Below are 13775 nucleotides of genomic sequence, written 5' to 3'. Positions count from 1 at the left end.
GCTGACGAAGATATTGTTGACGCTGTATCCTCCGGGTGGAAACTTAATCACGCCGTACGTGCGCACAGGTGTATATACATATACGCGAACGGTCGGAAGGTATACGGAAAAAAATAAAAAACAAAAAAAACAAAAGGATTGGGCGTCGATCGATCGATCGCGCTCTCGACAGTCGTAATCGGCCGATGGCTATTCCGTCGGCAATCACGTAAATCAAGGTAGTTGGTATAGGAAACACAGAGGAGTAGGGGAGGGGGGGGTGAGAAAGAAAGTGGCTGGGATGGGGAAAAAAGATAAATTAGCGATTCGGGGCGCGAAGGTGCGGAAAATGCGAATTTCGGAAATAAAACGGAGAGAAAATAAGTATAGCCAAGCAGGGGTGAGGGGTGAGGGGGAGGGGGGGGGTGGCGATTTATCAAGAGTAATCAAGAAGTATAAAGCTGGAATACAGATTTATGTGGTGGGTTAATTAAGTGGAAGCGCCGGTGGCTCCGCGTATATACATATATACGTACGTACGTACTACGTACGGGGAAGGATCTCCAAAGTAGAAATTTCCGAGTATGGTCAGACACACGGCTCCCACTGTTGTATATAAGAGGATACGTACATATAGATATATACACGTAATACCGGGACGAGAGAACCGCAGAGGGGCGTAAACGTATATTTTCCGCAAGATTTCCCGGTCTACTTGCCCCTTATTGTATTTAACCGACTCGCGCGAAATGAGCTTAATCATCCCTCCCGCATATACCTCGTATACATAAACGCTTCTTCTTCTACTTCTTCTTCTTCTTCTTCTTCTTCTTTTCATTAGCCCTTAAACAGCTACGAGATACGGATGTATATACGTTACAAGTATAACCTTTAAACGGTTAACCGTATACGCAAGTGCCGGGTAGGTGTGTATATGTATATAACACCGTTGGAGGGGTTGGTTCATCATCTCCACTTCTCGGCTCTGTTAACAGTAGATTACGTATTCAACGAGAGGGACGCCCGGGAGTTTACCGAAAAGGGATAAACCCGAGGGTCGATTGCAAAAGACAGCCCCCCCCCCTCCCCCCTCCTCCTCATCCTTTTCGTGCCGTCACTTTTTGTTACCGTGTCGGTGGGGCTCGGCAAACAATTCCCGGTAATTAGAATAAAGCGATTGTCACAATAGCAGAGGGTAAAGTGGGCTACGAAGCGAGAATGGTGATGATAGTGGCGGTGAACCGGTAGGGGGGCGGTGAAAAAAAACCAAAACGTCAAAAACGGATTTTCGCTTATCTAGGCTTCCTCGCGTTGTCTGTAGGGATGGGAGGGAAGGGAGGGAAGGGAGGAAAAGAAAAGAAAACAGAGCCGACCGCAAAGACAGACGACGAGGTGGTGGGCGAGAGACATTTCACGGGGCGGGTGCCACGGGAAGGGGCTGAGTTACAAAAGGCCAAAAAGCGCAGGGGAGCGGAAAAAAGTGAGGCTCTTCTTCTTCTTCTTTCCTCCTCCCTCTTCTTGCCGAAGCTTAAATAGTTCCGGCTTACGCTCGTGCCGCTGCTACTGCCACACACACAAAACGAGAGAGCGAGAGAGAGAGAGAGGAAGAAAGAAAGAGGGTAAAGCGCGCGCGAGAATAGATGTGTGCGTCGTGCAGCAGCCAGAAGCAGCTCGTCCCTTTGAAAATCGATAGCGCGGCGCGCTCGCTCGCTAGCCAGCCAGCTAGCTTGCTCTCGTCTCTGCGTCCGTGTGTCCACGTGCACGTGTGCGTCAGTGTGTGGGTGTGGGTGTGTGTACGAGAACGAAGGCTCATGTACGCGCGCTGGGGCCAATCTGCACGAGCGGCGAAAGCCTTTTTCCTCCTCTCTTCCTCTGCACACACATTTTTCTTTGACTCTCGAGCTCTCCTCCCTCTCCCTACACATACGCGTATGTATACCTATACACGGTGGCTCTACGTTGGTATACACGTATATACACCTGGAGGCAAAGCTAGTGCGCCTACTTTTATTTAGCCCTTGCCCTCTCTCTCTCTCTCTCTCTATTTTGCTTTTCTTTCCTCTCGCGATATCCTGTCCCTCCTGGAAAACCCCATCGAGTCGAGCCCCTCCAGCTATACCATCTCCCCCCGCTTTCCTCTGCTACATCGCTCTCTTTCCTTCCTAATTCCCACGGCAAACAGATGGATAATTGAAAAGCTACGCGCCGAGAAAGAGCTAGCGAGCCTCTCTAAAGCCAGGCCTGCTGGCCTCGGCTCTCTTTCACCACTGCTCCTGCGATCGATCTCTCCTCTCTTTCTCTCTCTCTATACATATATATATATAGGGATGGATCCGATATAAGACCGCCTATCACGCCAATACGCCGATATGTACCCTACATACCTATAGATACAACTCTCTTTTCTTTGTGCAGTGTAGGTACCGGTGTGGTCGGTGGTTTTTCTTTTTTTCTTTTTTTTTTTTTTTTTTTTCCTCCTCTCCTCTCTTTTTTCCCTAGCTCATTCACCGTGTGCTCCGCTGCTCCATAATGGCCTGACGCTGCCCCACCTGCTCTCCACCTCTACTTTTTATACACAAGCAAAATAAATAGGCTAAAAATTCCTCCTCCTCCTCCTCCTCCTCTTTCGACCCACCGATGAAATGGGATGGGTCGGGTTAGCGCAGGAACATGTGTTCGGAGCGAAAACAAGAGGAGGACGGGCGGAAGAGCGCCAAGTGGCTTGTAAAAGTAGACCCGCTCCAACACATGTAAGTACATACATATGGAGGGAGGGACCGTAAACGGTTTCAAGTGTATACACAAGCGACCTGTGTGTGTGTGTGTGTGTGTGTGTGTGTGTGTTTGTTGTCGACACCCCCGGCTACGGTCTCGCGGCCGTATCAACAATCCCTCCCTCCCCGGTTGGTATATTACTTACACTGTAGTCGCCAGTGTCATTTTTGTTTGTGGAATCGACCTCCGATTCTACACAGCGGGGCCTGTACACGCTATCCATCCGTCCGTCGATCTCTTCGCTGCCCCTTCCTTCTTTGCCAGCTCGCGCTTCGTCGTCCTCGTCATCGGCTCTATTTGTTTTGTCGGGCAATAAACGTCTGTATTTCCTTCCGCTCGAACAGCCTCTCTCTCTCTCTTTCCCCCCCTCCCCTGTGTGTGTGTGTGTGTGTATTGCTCTTGCGGCTGCAGCATCGAGCTGTCAATATTATTTTTCCGAGCGATTTTATTGGAACGTCAAAGGTAGGCGCGGGGTACAAGAGAAAGAGAAACAGGAGGCGACGGAGGACCGAGTCCCTCTGGGAGAATTAAACGCCCCTATATCGTGGCAGATTAATAACAAGCGCGTAGTAATTGATTGCCGCCTTGCTCGAGCGCCCCTCTGTGTATTGTTGCTGTTGTTATCATCGTTTGCGTCCCCCCTTCGTTCGCGGGTACTTAATACATGTACAAACTTTCTTTTAATGTGCCTCCCCCCCTTTTTTCATTCACAACAGGCACGTGAGTGGCTTTGTGGGCGATATAAAAAAATAAATAAAGGGAATTACGGTATTTCTATGATCCGCGGAATTTCACACCAAAAGTACGAAAAAAAAAAAAAAACCCCTCGAGGAGAAGGAAAGAAAGGAAGAAAGAAAGGACGGACGGAGGGGCAGGAAGGAGCGAAGAGAGTTGCGGTGGCGCCGAGCCATGAAAGTATTTTTGCAAAAATGTCCTGGCTCTTAGTGGGAAAAAGGGGGTCCACGTATGAATGCATGTACACTCGTACACGAGGGGTCAGGAGGACTGAGAGGAGGTCGGGGGTGGGGGGGGAAGGATAAAGGGGAGTGACGAGGGAAAATGCGCTCGAGAACAGAACGAGGGGGAGGGGGGAGAAGAAGAAGAAATCCTGGCTTTTTTCGCGAAAAGCCCGAAGCCGTACTCTGGCGCTGCTGCAACAGTATAGTGTGTAACAGAAGCAACAGCGACTGCTCGTCGTCGGAAAAACGTCCAACAGACGGACGAGTAGTAGTTGGAGTGCCGGCGTGAGTACGACTCGTGCTGCGGGGTATACACGTATACAAGCAAGCGGCAGCAGCTAAGAGTCTATCCTTGTAGCTGCTGCTACTGGCGGGAACTTTCCTCTCTCTCCTCGTCCTCCTCTCGTGTTCTCTTCGTACAGTGGGGGGCAAAGGATAATACACATACCCAGCACAGCAAGGTGTGTATACATATCCGTGGGAATGAGCTGGAGGAGGGGTGGGGGGGTAGCAGAAATAATATATATATATATATATATATATATATATATATATATATATATATATATATATATATACATGTGTGTATACCGTCCTCGGGGTCCTGGCTTGCACGCGTATCCTGTACATGTATGGGTATATATATATGTGGATAGGTTGCAGGTGCAGGAGGGACTTTAGTGGGGCCAGTCAGCCGGAGAGAGAGAGAGAGAGAGAGAGAGAGCAGCGGCAGCGCGTCGATGCTCGCGGATGCGCGCGGCGGCGCGCTGCACCGTATACGAACGACAAAGTAAGAGAAAGAGAGCCAGTGGAGCAGCAGAGCCCCATGGGGGGTTGAAAGAGGAGGAGGAGAAGGAGGGCAAGGAGAACGAAGAAATCGCGGACCATATCGAGCGGCTCTCGCTTTGCCTCTAGCCGCGCGCCACGGAAATGAAAATCCTCGTAGGCCGATTTTCCCTCCGGCGGTGCACTCTGTGTATATATACATACATATATACATGGGTACAGATATATAGGGACATCCATATGACGTAAAAGTGGAAGGAGAAGGGGTTCACCCGAATTCCGAGTCATTTTCTCGCACGAGCGCCCACCCGACCTCCGATCTCTCTCCCTTTTTCCTTTTTTTTATATTTTTTACGCGCGGCGTACGTATACATCGGCTCTTCGGTAGAACATGGCCCACTGGGGCAGACACGCTATACACACATATATGTATACACACGAGGATTGGGTGGAGGAGGAGAGGGTGGGGGTAACAAAGCCAAGCGCAATCACACGGGCGCCTGGTTGCCGCTTATTTTCCTATTTGGCCGCGGGGCGGGGGATGATTTCCCGAAAGTGAGGAAAGAAGAATGGACCAGAAACAGAGAGCGAAGAGGGGGAACAAAAAAAAAAAAAAAAAAAAAAGGAAAAGCAGACGCGAGATCGAAAGAAATGAAAGGATGCGAGGAAGCGTAATGGAGGTGCGTGTGTGGGAAGTAAGTGTACATACGCGGGCATTGTGTTGTTATATCCGGCGTGCGCGAGCGGGAGCGATTTGCTCGGGATGAGAAGAGTAAAAGGGTAGATGTGGGGGGGGGGTGGAAAAAAAAAAGAAAAAATAGTGGTAGAATGGAAAAGATGAGAAAGGATGAGAAGAGCCAAGGGCGGGGGGGTGTCTAGAAAACGAAGCGAGGGGGAGGACAGGAAGGCCTTATTTATGGGGAGCGTGGCCCGTCGTCTCGCTCATCTTCCGGCCAGTGTCGGCGGCTCTCTCTCTTTAGAAATAAAACCAGGAGGGAAGGGAAGGGGGGTGGCTGCCGTCGCTATTCTGGCGGCAAACTAGAGATATAGAGATGAATCGTACCGTATACATAACCGGGCCGCCAGGAGGAGGAGGAGGAGGAGGGATAAATAGGCGCTCTTGGGGGACGTATCCTCCGTATAGTCCGTGTTCTCTTGCCATCTCCCCCCGTAAACAAGAGTCTGGCGTCAAGAAATCGGGAGTAAAGAGGAGGAGCGAGCCTAAGCGGGATAGACAGCATCAGGACACCCTCTCTCTTTCCGTTCTAATGCGCGTATACAGAGCTGATGCTGATGGTTTGCATACACGTGTGTGTGTATATATATATATATATATATAATACAGTTATACGCGTCTCTCCGGTGTGCTCCGGGCTGCAGCCGGCGGTGGCTGTGCTCTTCCTCTGCAAGCTCTCTCTGGCATCGGCGGGATATAGGAAACGACGAGGAATAGCAGTTGGTGGTAGTGGTTGGGGGAGGGACGCAAACTCTGGCGCGGAGCCTGCGCAAAGGCACCCCTACACCGCGTACCCCCCCAAAGTTATACGGTATACCTATATGTACGACGGGCACCGAACGCTAGCCGCTAGAGAGAGAATGGATGGTAGGGGGATGTGCACAGGGCGCCAGTGGCCCGAGCGAAGCGTGCCAGGTTTAGCCGTCCGAGCCGAGCGAGCGGGCAGTCCTGTCGCGAGAGCGCCAGCGCGTGCAAGCTCGTATCCTTGCAACTCGTATACGTATTATACGTTACTGTTACGGCCGTTGTTATCTTGAGCGGTTGCCGTTTGTCCGTTTGTTGGTTGAAAGAAAAAAAAAAAAAAAAATATTAGTAGGAGGAGAAATTCGTGCCTCCTTCGATTGACAAGCAAACTATTATCATCTAGGTGAGTGGCTAGATGGGCTAGCTCGGCTACAGTTGATCGACTCGGTAGGATATCCTTGCGGACCAGGTGCTCCACGGCCGACGGGACACTCGCACCTATACGTAGGAATTCAATCGTTTGCAAGCCACCCGGCCAGATAATACAGCCGACAGTAAGTCCTTTTTTTTTTCCTTTTGTTTACTTGTTAATTTTTTTTCGTGATGGACATTGTATACCGATTAAAATAGGGGGGGGGGCAAAAGAGAAAAGTAGAGATCGCGGTCAAACGGTGCCCGCCAAAGCCGCCGACGAGCCTCTTTCTTCCTTCATTCCTTCCTTCTCTTTTCAACGATAGCAGCAACAACAACAGCAACAAAGAGAGGAAGAGAGAGGGAACGTCCTACCTGGAGGGGGGGGGCCCGTTGTGCAGTGTTCACCTACGCACCGCCGGTTTATTGCCCCCCTTATTGATTTCCGTGTTTGCTCGCTCACTCGCGGTATACCTGCTGCTTTTATCTCCCTCGCGGGGTGCACGCACCCGCGCGTCTATACACCCGACGCCTATTATATCCTTCCGGTGAACTTTTAACTGGACCTACGCGCGCGCGTGTCTATTTTTTCCTGTGTATTCCTTCATCTCTCGCTTTTCGGATCAATTTGGGATATACATCCCGTGCATGGGCAACAACAAGGATCACCCTCTCTCCCGCGGAACGATCTTCCACGCGCTTCTTTTCAATATTCATTGGCTACCCCCGTCCCCGATCGTGCGTATGCACCAACCTGCCCGTCGCGCCTCCCGTGCAATATCACCCCCCGGAAATCTCTATCCCTGCAACGGAATCTCGATGCAAAATCTTTATTGTACGCAGAGCAGATTACGGGCAAAAAGAGCGGCTGGAGGAGGAGGAGGAGGAGCATCATGCCGCGTCATACACACGGAAGAGGGGACGGAGAAGAATAGGCGAAAGATCGAGGCGCCGAGACGGGCCGTATCGATCGATCGGCCCGCTCGCCGAGCATCTTCTCGCACATAACACTCGAGCTATATACGTATATACATCCCCGAGCATTTTCTTTGGCTTGCTGTTTCTTCTCTCCGCCTTTTTTTTTTCCCTCCTCATCTCTCTCTTCGGTCCCCCGTTCCCTCGAGTCCAGAAAGACGAGGGAGAGAGAGAGAGAAACACATTGTTTGTACGTGTGTGTGTGTGTGTGTATGTGTAAGGGGCTGTCTCCCCCCCGCGCCCCGAGAGAGCCGTGCAGCAGTGCAACTACGAGAGTTAGGAGTCGGGCGCGCGTCTGCTGCTCCTCCTCTGTCTCTCTGGAGGGACGTAAAGGGAGATGTAGTTTCAGCCGAGTCTGGTGCATGGCTTCCCCGCAAGACACCCCCCGCACGAGCTCCGGCAGCAGCCAAACGCGGGAGGGGGGGGGCTGTAAACCCTTTCCCTCCTCCTCGACTGTCTTGTCTTGCTTGTAGCAGCCGCGCGTGCAACATCCGCCACCTGTATTATGTATATATATACATGTGTACATGTACGCGCTGCTCCGCTACCTACACTGCTATTAAGCGCGGTCTTGTTGTCGCACACTCGCGCGTCTAACCGCGGATGTTATGTGCCACTGTTGCTGCTCTTGTTGTTTTTGTTTTTGTTCCTCGCGTTATATGTATGTGGGTACGCGCGCGCGAATACTTATGCGGGGGAGGGGTGAAGATTTATATATATATATATATATGACGTTTCGTCCCGTTGCGTTTCCTTATTTAGCAAGTTTCACCCTCGGTCATCCCGTCACTTGTCCTCCTCCACCTTCTTCTCCCGGTTTGGCGCGCGCTAGAGGACGCCTATTGTGTCACTTACGGGTGAAGGTTACGCGCCCGCTTGGCTGCTTGCTCGATGTGCTGTTGGCTTGCACTTGCTCTCTCTCTCTCTCTTTTTCTCGCTCATTGTTGCACACGGCGAGTCTTTGACTGAGCGGTGGCACCGATCCCACCTATACAGATCCTGTTTTGTTTTTGTGTGTGCCTTTTTTTTTCTTTTTTTTTTTTTTCTCTTCGTTTCGTTTCGTTTTGTTTTGTTTCCCGCGTACATATATACACACACGCCCACCCGTCGCGCTTTGTTCGGCAATTTCAAGCTCTCTTTGCCGCAGCTCTTCCTGAATAATAGTTTTATCGGCCTGCTTTACTTTTTTTTGTTTTGTTTGTTGCCCCTCAACCCGTTTGAAAGACAAAATAAAAAGTGGCCCAACAAAAAAGGAAGCACGGCGAGCAGGTGTATACGTACGCGAGCAACGGGAGGAGAGACCGAAGGTTAAAAGTTTCGGAGTGGAGCGCGGCCAAATCGGGAGAAGATCAATCGTTTGTACACCTACAAGTGTACATCGGGACTATACGTGTATATCGATCAGCGGTACAACATCGCCGGGGGTAGGGGGTGGGGGGGAGGGTGACCCCCATTGTTTCGCATTTGTGTACATTTATATAGAGTCGGCGGCAGGGGATTGCCGTTCGGCTGGAAGGCAAATATCGGGGTGGTAGGGGGCTCGCGTGTAAATTTTAACGGCTGCCCCCGCCCCACTTTTCCCTCCCGGGCAGTCCGGCAATTTGGGAAAATTTCGCATACCAGCAGGGGGGGGGGGAAGTGAGCGAGCGGGCACGGCCGAAGAATAGGCAAAATTTCACCATCAACGGAGGAAGGAAGCAATCGATTTGCCAGCAGCAGAGAGCACGGGGGGGAGGGACTGCTTTGCTACTAGCGAGGCGAAACGAGAAAAATAACGGACGACGACGGGGCCAAAATGAGCAGGGCGTGTAAGGTAGGTATGGAGGAGGCACGCAGCTACGTCGTCCGGAAATCCGAGAATGCTATGCGAGGAAAAATGCGCGGAAAATCAAATAACAACGCAGACGTAGACGAGGAGGAGAAAGTGGAACTAGGGACGACGGCTCGCACGTATATACACGGAATGGCATCGTTGTCCCCGTCGTCTCCGTCGTTGTAATAAGAGCAGAGAAATGCCGTATAATGGTGGGGTTTAGGTTGAATCTATATATACATACATGTATATACACAGGGAGGAGCTGATAGTGCTTGCGCTGCAAGAAGACCCTTGGCTATGTGTATACGTATATATACGTTGTACTCGAGCAGGCGATCGGGGGATGGGCGGGGAAGGCGTGTATTTATTGAAATTGGCCGGTAGTGGCCAATTGTCGTCGGGAATCGTCCTTATCTCGGGCAATTAACGCGACGACGCCCAATGCATAACAATGCCAGAACCCTTCCTCCGGACTTGGTATACGTACCTACACCCCCCCCCTTCCCCTATGCAACTGCATCATACGGTGGGTACATATCCCTGCAAAGTGAGTCATGAGAGAGAGAGAGAGAGCAAACGAGATCGGAGATATAATAAGAAATCGTCCAACATCCGCGTGGGTTCGGTAAAATCGAGGTAACATCGTTTTACTTGGTTATTGGGTGTACAAACGCACAATGTACGACCCCTGCGTTCACCCTGTCTCCGTACCTCCTACATCCTCTGACCCTAAACCGCGCCGCCGGCGCCACCACCACCCCTTCCCCCTTTTCTTTCGCTAACTCTGCTCTCAACGCGGGACGATCAATCAACCTTCTTCCGCGTGTGCACACATTCGCTCGCTTTCATTATGATTTATCGCGCACACACGCTCCTGCGTACATACACGGCCAGCCAGACCAACTCGCCCGTCCCTTCCCTTTTTTGCGGAGGAAAAAAATGGGAACTATATATACACCCGCCTCCCTCGTTCTGTGACAGAGCAAATAAATATACGACGCGATTATTATTTTCTCCGTACGTACACACGAGAGAGAGAGAGAGAGAGCGGATATAGTCGTCCAGTAGCTACGACGGCAATCTTTTGTCCCTCCCCCCTTTTTTTTTCCCCTTCTTTCCCCAAGTCCGCGTCGTTTCCCACCGTTCGAAGCGAGTGACGAGGAGAGCAGAGTAATGAGGAGTGATTTCATCCTCCTCCCCCCCCCCGGCCTATAGGTATATAGGTGCACGTATAGGTGCACACGCGCCGAGGCCCATTACAGAGTCAAAGCAAGTCGGAGCCGCGAGAGAACGAAGCTAATTGAAAGCTGACGGGGGAAAGGTTATTGGGCGGACTTTGAAATTTTATGCAGACCGCGACCCACTTATTATTTCTCTCTCTCTCTCTCTCCCTCGGCTCCAAAGTGTCAATCAAAACTAAAGGAGGTGTCCGCTCCCTCCAAAGCCGGACCACCCATACGTACAACCGTATACGAGAGCTGACAAGGGGGCGGTGGAATTTACTTTTTTTATCCTCTCTCCTTTTTCACCTACCGCCATCATCACCACCAACTACACCACTATACGAGTATAGTAGCCCCCCCCCCTCCCATCCCATCGCGAATCATGCATATTCATGTATGCAGATAGAGCGTGTACCAGCGAGTCTCTTTGGCCCGCGCGCGACTCGGTATGCCCCCGTGTGTAGGTAGATACCACCTCTACGTGCGTTACTTCCAGGGAAAAAAAAAAAAAAAAAAAAAAAAAAAAAAAAAAAAAAAAAAAAAATTATAAAAAGTCGAAAGTGCAGGGGCGTGTGAATCCGAGCTACGTCCTCGTCGGCGTCGTCTTCTCGTAAAAGCGTGTGTACACACTTTGTACGGTGGAGGGTGTGTGTGTGTGTACACGTTAGTTATAGGGGTACGGTGTGGATCTACACACACACACACACAACCACCACTGGTGCGAGTTAGTTGGTGCCGGTGCCGCGCCTCCCCGAGTAAATACTGAAAATACTCCTTACTACGTGCGTACATACAACATGTATATATACGTATAGGCACATGGCGAGGAGGGACGAGGGGCAGGGGATTGCTTACTCCTCCACTTCTAGCTAGTCTTTATACACGGCTGTATATAGGAGCAGTAGCAGGAAGTGGAGGAGGAGGAGGAGGAGGCTACACAGTGCGCCTCTGCGAAACTTCAGTAATGGGCCAATACTGCACCTCCTCCCCCATCCCAACCCCCGCCCTATGTATGTATACTCTCTCGTCTTACCCCCACACCCCCATCCCCCTCTACACGCTCGTCTGTTCCGTGTTTGCAGGGTAATTCCACGCGGAGCCAGTTATCGTTTCGGTATTAACTCACGGCCGAGGAGTCCCTCCTCTCGCAGCTCCACAGCTTTGCTCTGCAGTTTCGTGAAAAGGGGGGGGGCTAGTTTCGGCCGTGAGTTGTTTGCTCGGCGAATTAAGAATTTAAGATTCCGTACCCAAGTAGCTATGCAGGCAGGAGTTTCAGCGCGAGATTTCCTTGTGATTGCGAATAATTAACGAAGCCCCCCCCCCCCCGCCACGATCAAAACGGGCCCTCTATCCAAATTCGGACGGGTAAATAACGAAGATGGAGTTTGATTTGTCGACGACGACCGACCAGCCAATGTTACCTGCACTGCAGCAGAGAGTAGGAACTTTGACCCAAAGCCTGTATATGTATATATATATACTGGCACTGCCAAACAGGGGTGGCCAGGCGAGGGGGGGGGGGGGCAAAAAAAAAAGTTTCGTCGAGTTCTCTCGAAGGTAGGGGGTCTGGATCACAGATGCCGAAAGGCGAGAGGCGAGAATTTTCGATTTGACGGGCCGCATCTATTTTGCATTGTGAAAAGTTAACGTCGTCGCGCTAAAAGCATTTTCGACGCAAGGAACCCCCCTCGGCGTTTCGTTCTATTCTCGCATTGTACCGCCATTATATTATTTACACCCTATATGTATACATATACATATATACATATATATATATTCCGACTTCGCTTCGCTTCTTTTTACCTGTATATGTATATACTTGCGATATAAAGCGACAATTTTTCAATGATCCTCGATATCTACACGGGCCATTACCCCGCATACCCGTACCCGCCTCCCTCCCGATGCGCGAGAAAATTCCCTGCATTCATCCCATACTCGATAAAATCGCGTGCCGCGACACCATAAATACATATATATATATATATACTTATACACGCGTAAAAACGAACAGAGGCTTTTTCTCTCCCTCCCTCTCACTGTACTCTACTCCGCCCACCCGATAAATCGGATACACCGAGTGCGCGGGGCTCTCGAGTTCGCGCGTGACAGCTGCTTTTCGACTTATCCCATGTACGTATACGTATACGTATGTATATACATATATGTATGTGGGAGTCTCGCACTCGCTAACTAACAAGCGCAATCGGCCAAACTGGCACTTGAGAGGAGCTGGAAATCAAAAGTGGAAGTAATTTACGAATCAATAGCCGAGCATTTACCACCACCGGCAGCAGTAGCAGAGCATTGGTACCCACCATCACCCCACGCCGTACCCCTGCTCCTGGGGCTCAAGTTTTGCTGCTGATGCTGCAGCGGGTACATATACATATATATATAGGGTACACCGACCATATCCTGAACTCCGGCTTCCTTTCTCTTGCTCCGCAGCAACTTCTTGCCCAATACTTCGAAGATGATCATCGTGTTGGACGAGAGGGAGCGAGAGAGTAATGGAGAAAGAGCGAGCAAGTATAAGCCAGCATCACCAGTAGTACGAGTACCGGAGGAAACTGGCCTACTTCCTCTACTTCTTCTTCTGCTGCTCCTCCTCCTCCTCCTCCCTGCGACGACGGCGCTCGACTTCCCGCTAGCCCTCGGGCTCGGCTGGTGATAATGATCCCCGAGTACAGTCGTCTCGTACTTCGGTGCAATGGTGTATTATATACCCACACTGCACATACATACGTATACACGAGCGAGCTAAGCAAAGTCGAAACGTACAAATACGCGAGCTCGCGCATACCTACACGTATCTTGTACCCCTGCGTGTGCGTGTGTGTATTCAAGCGAGCGAGTGAACGAGCGGGCGGAGCGCACGGCACAAGTTGTAATTTGCTCAGGAGAGCGGCAAACAAGTTATAACTCACGACCTTAACAAGTTATACATGCATCCATACGTATATACATATACCTATACGTATATCTTCGTGGATATTGTACATGTGTACACCTATACGTGTATATATACATTATACATACCCACTTGCGAAAAACATGCACATATATGTATACATGGTATACGTACATAAAGTCGCGTTCGCATCACCTTTCTCCCCTGACAAGTATCCATATGTATGTATGTATAGGTGGTGGGTGTATATATGTATATCTAAGGGTGCGAGGGAAAGAGTATACATAGAAGGTGATGCGAGGGGGGGGGGGGTTTGATGGTGCACTCATGTTCGTGTAGCCACGCGTGTGCTCTCATAAGCTTTGCATTGCAGATTCGGGAGCCGTATCGAGAGACGATGCTCTGAACCAAAGGCCACCACATCCAGGAGGAGGAGGAGGAGGAGGAGGAGGAGGAG

Source organism: Copidosoma floridanum, unplaced genomic scaffold (assembly GCF_036245765.1).
Source record: "Copidosoma floridanum isolate Cflo_tuat_1 unplaced genomic scaffold, Cflo_Japanese_pri ptg000007l, whole genome shotgun sequence".
NCBI lineage: Eukaryota > Metazoa > Arthropoda > Insecta > Hymenoptera > Encyrtidae > Copidosoma > Copidosoma floridanum.
This window is presented reverse-complemented; position numbering follows the sequence as displayed.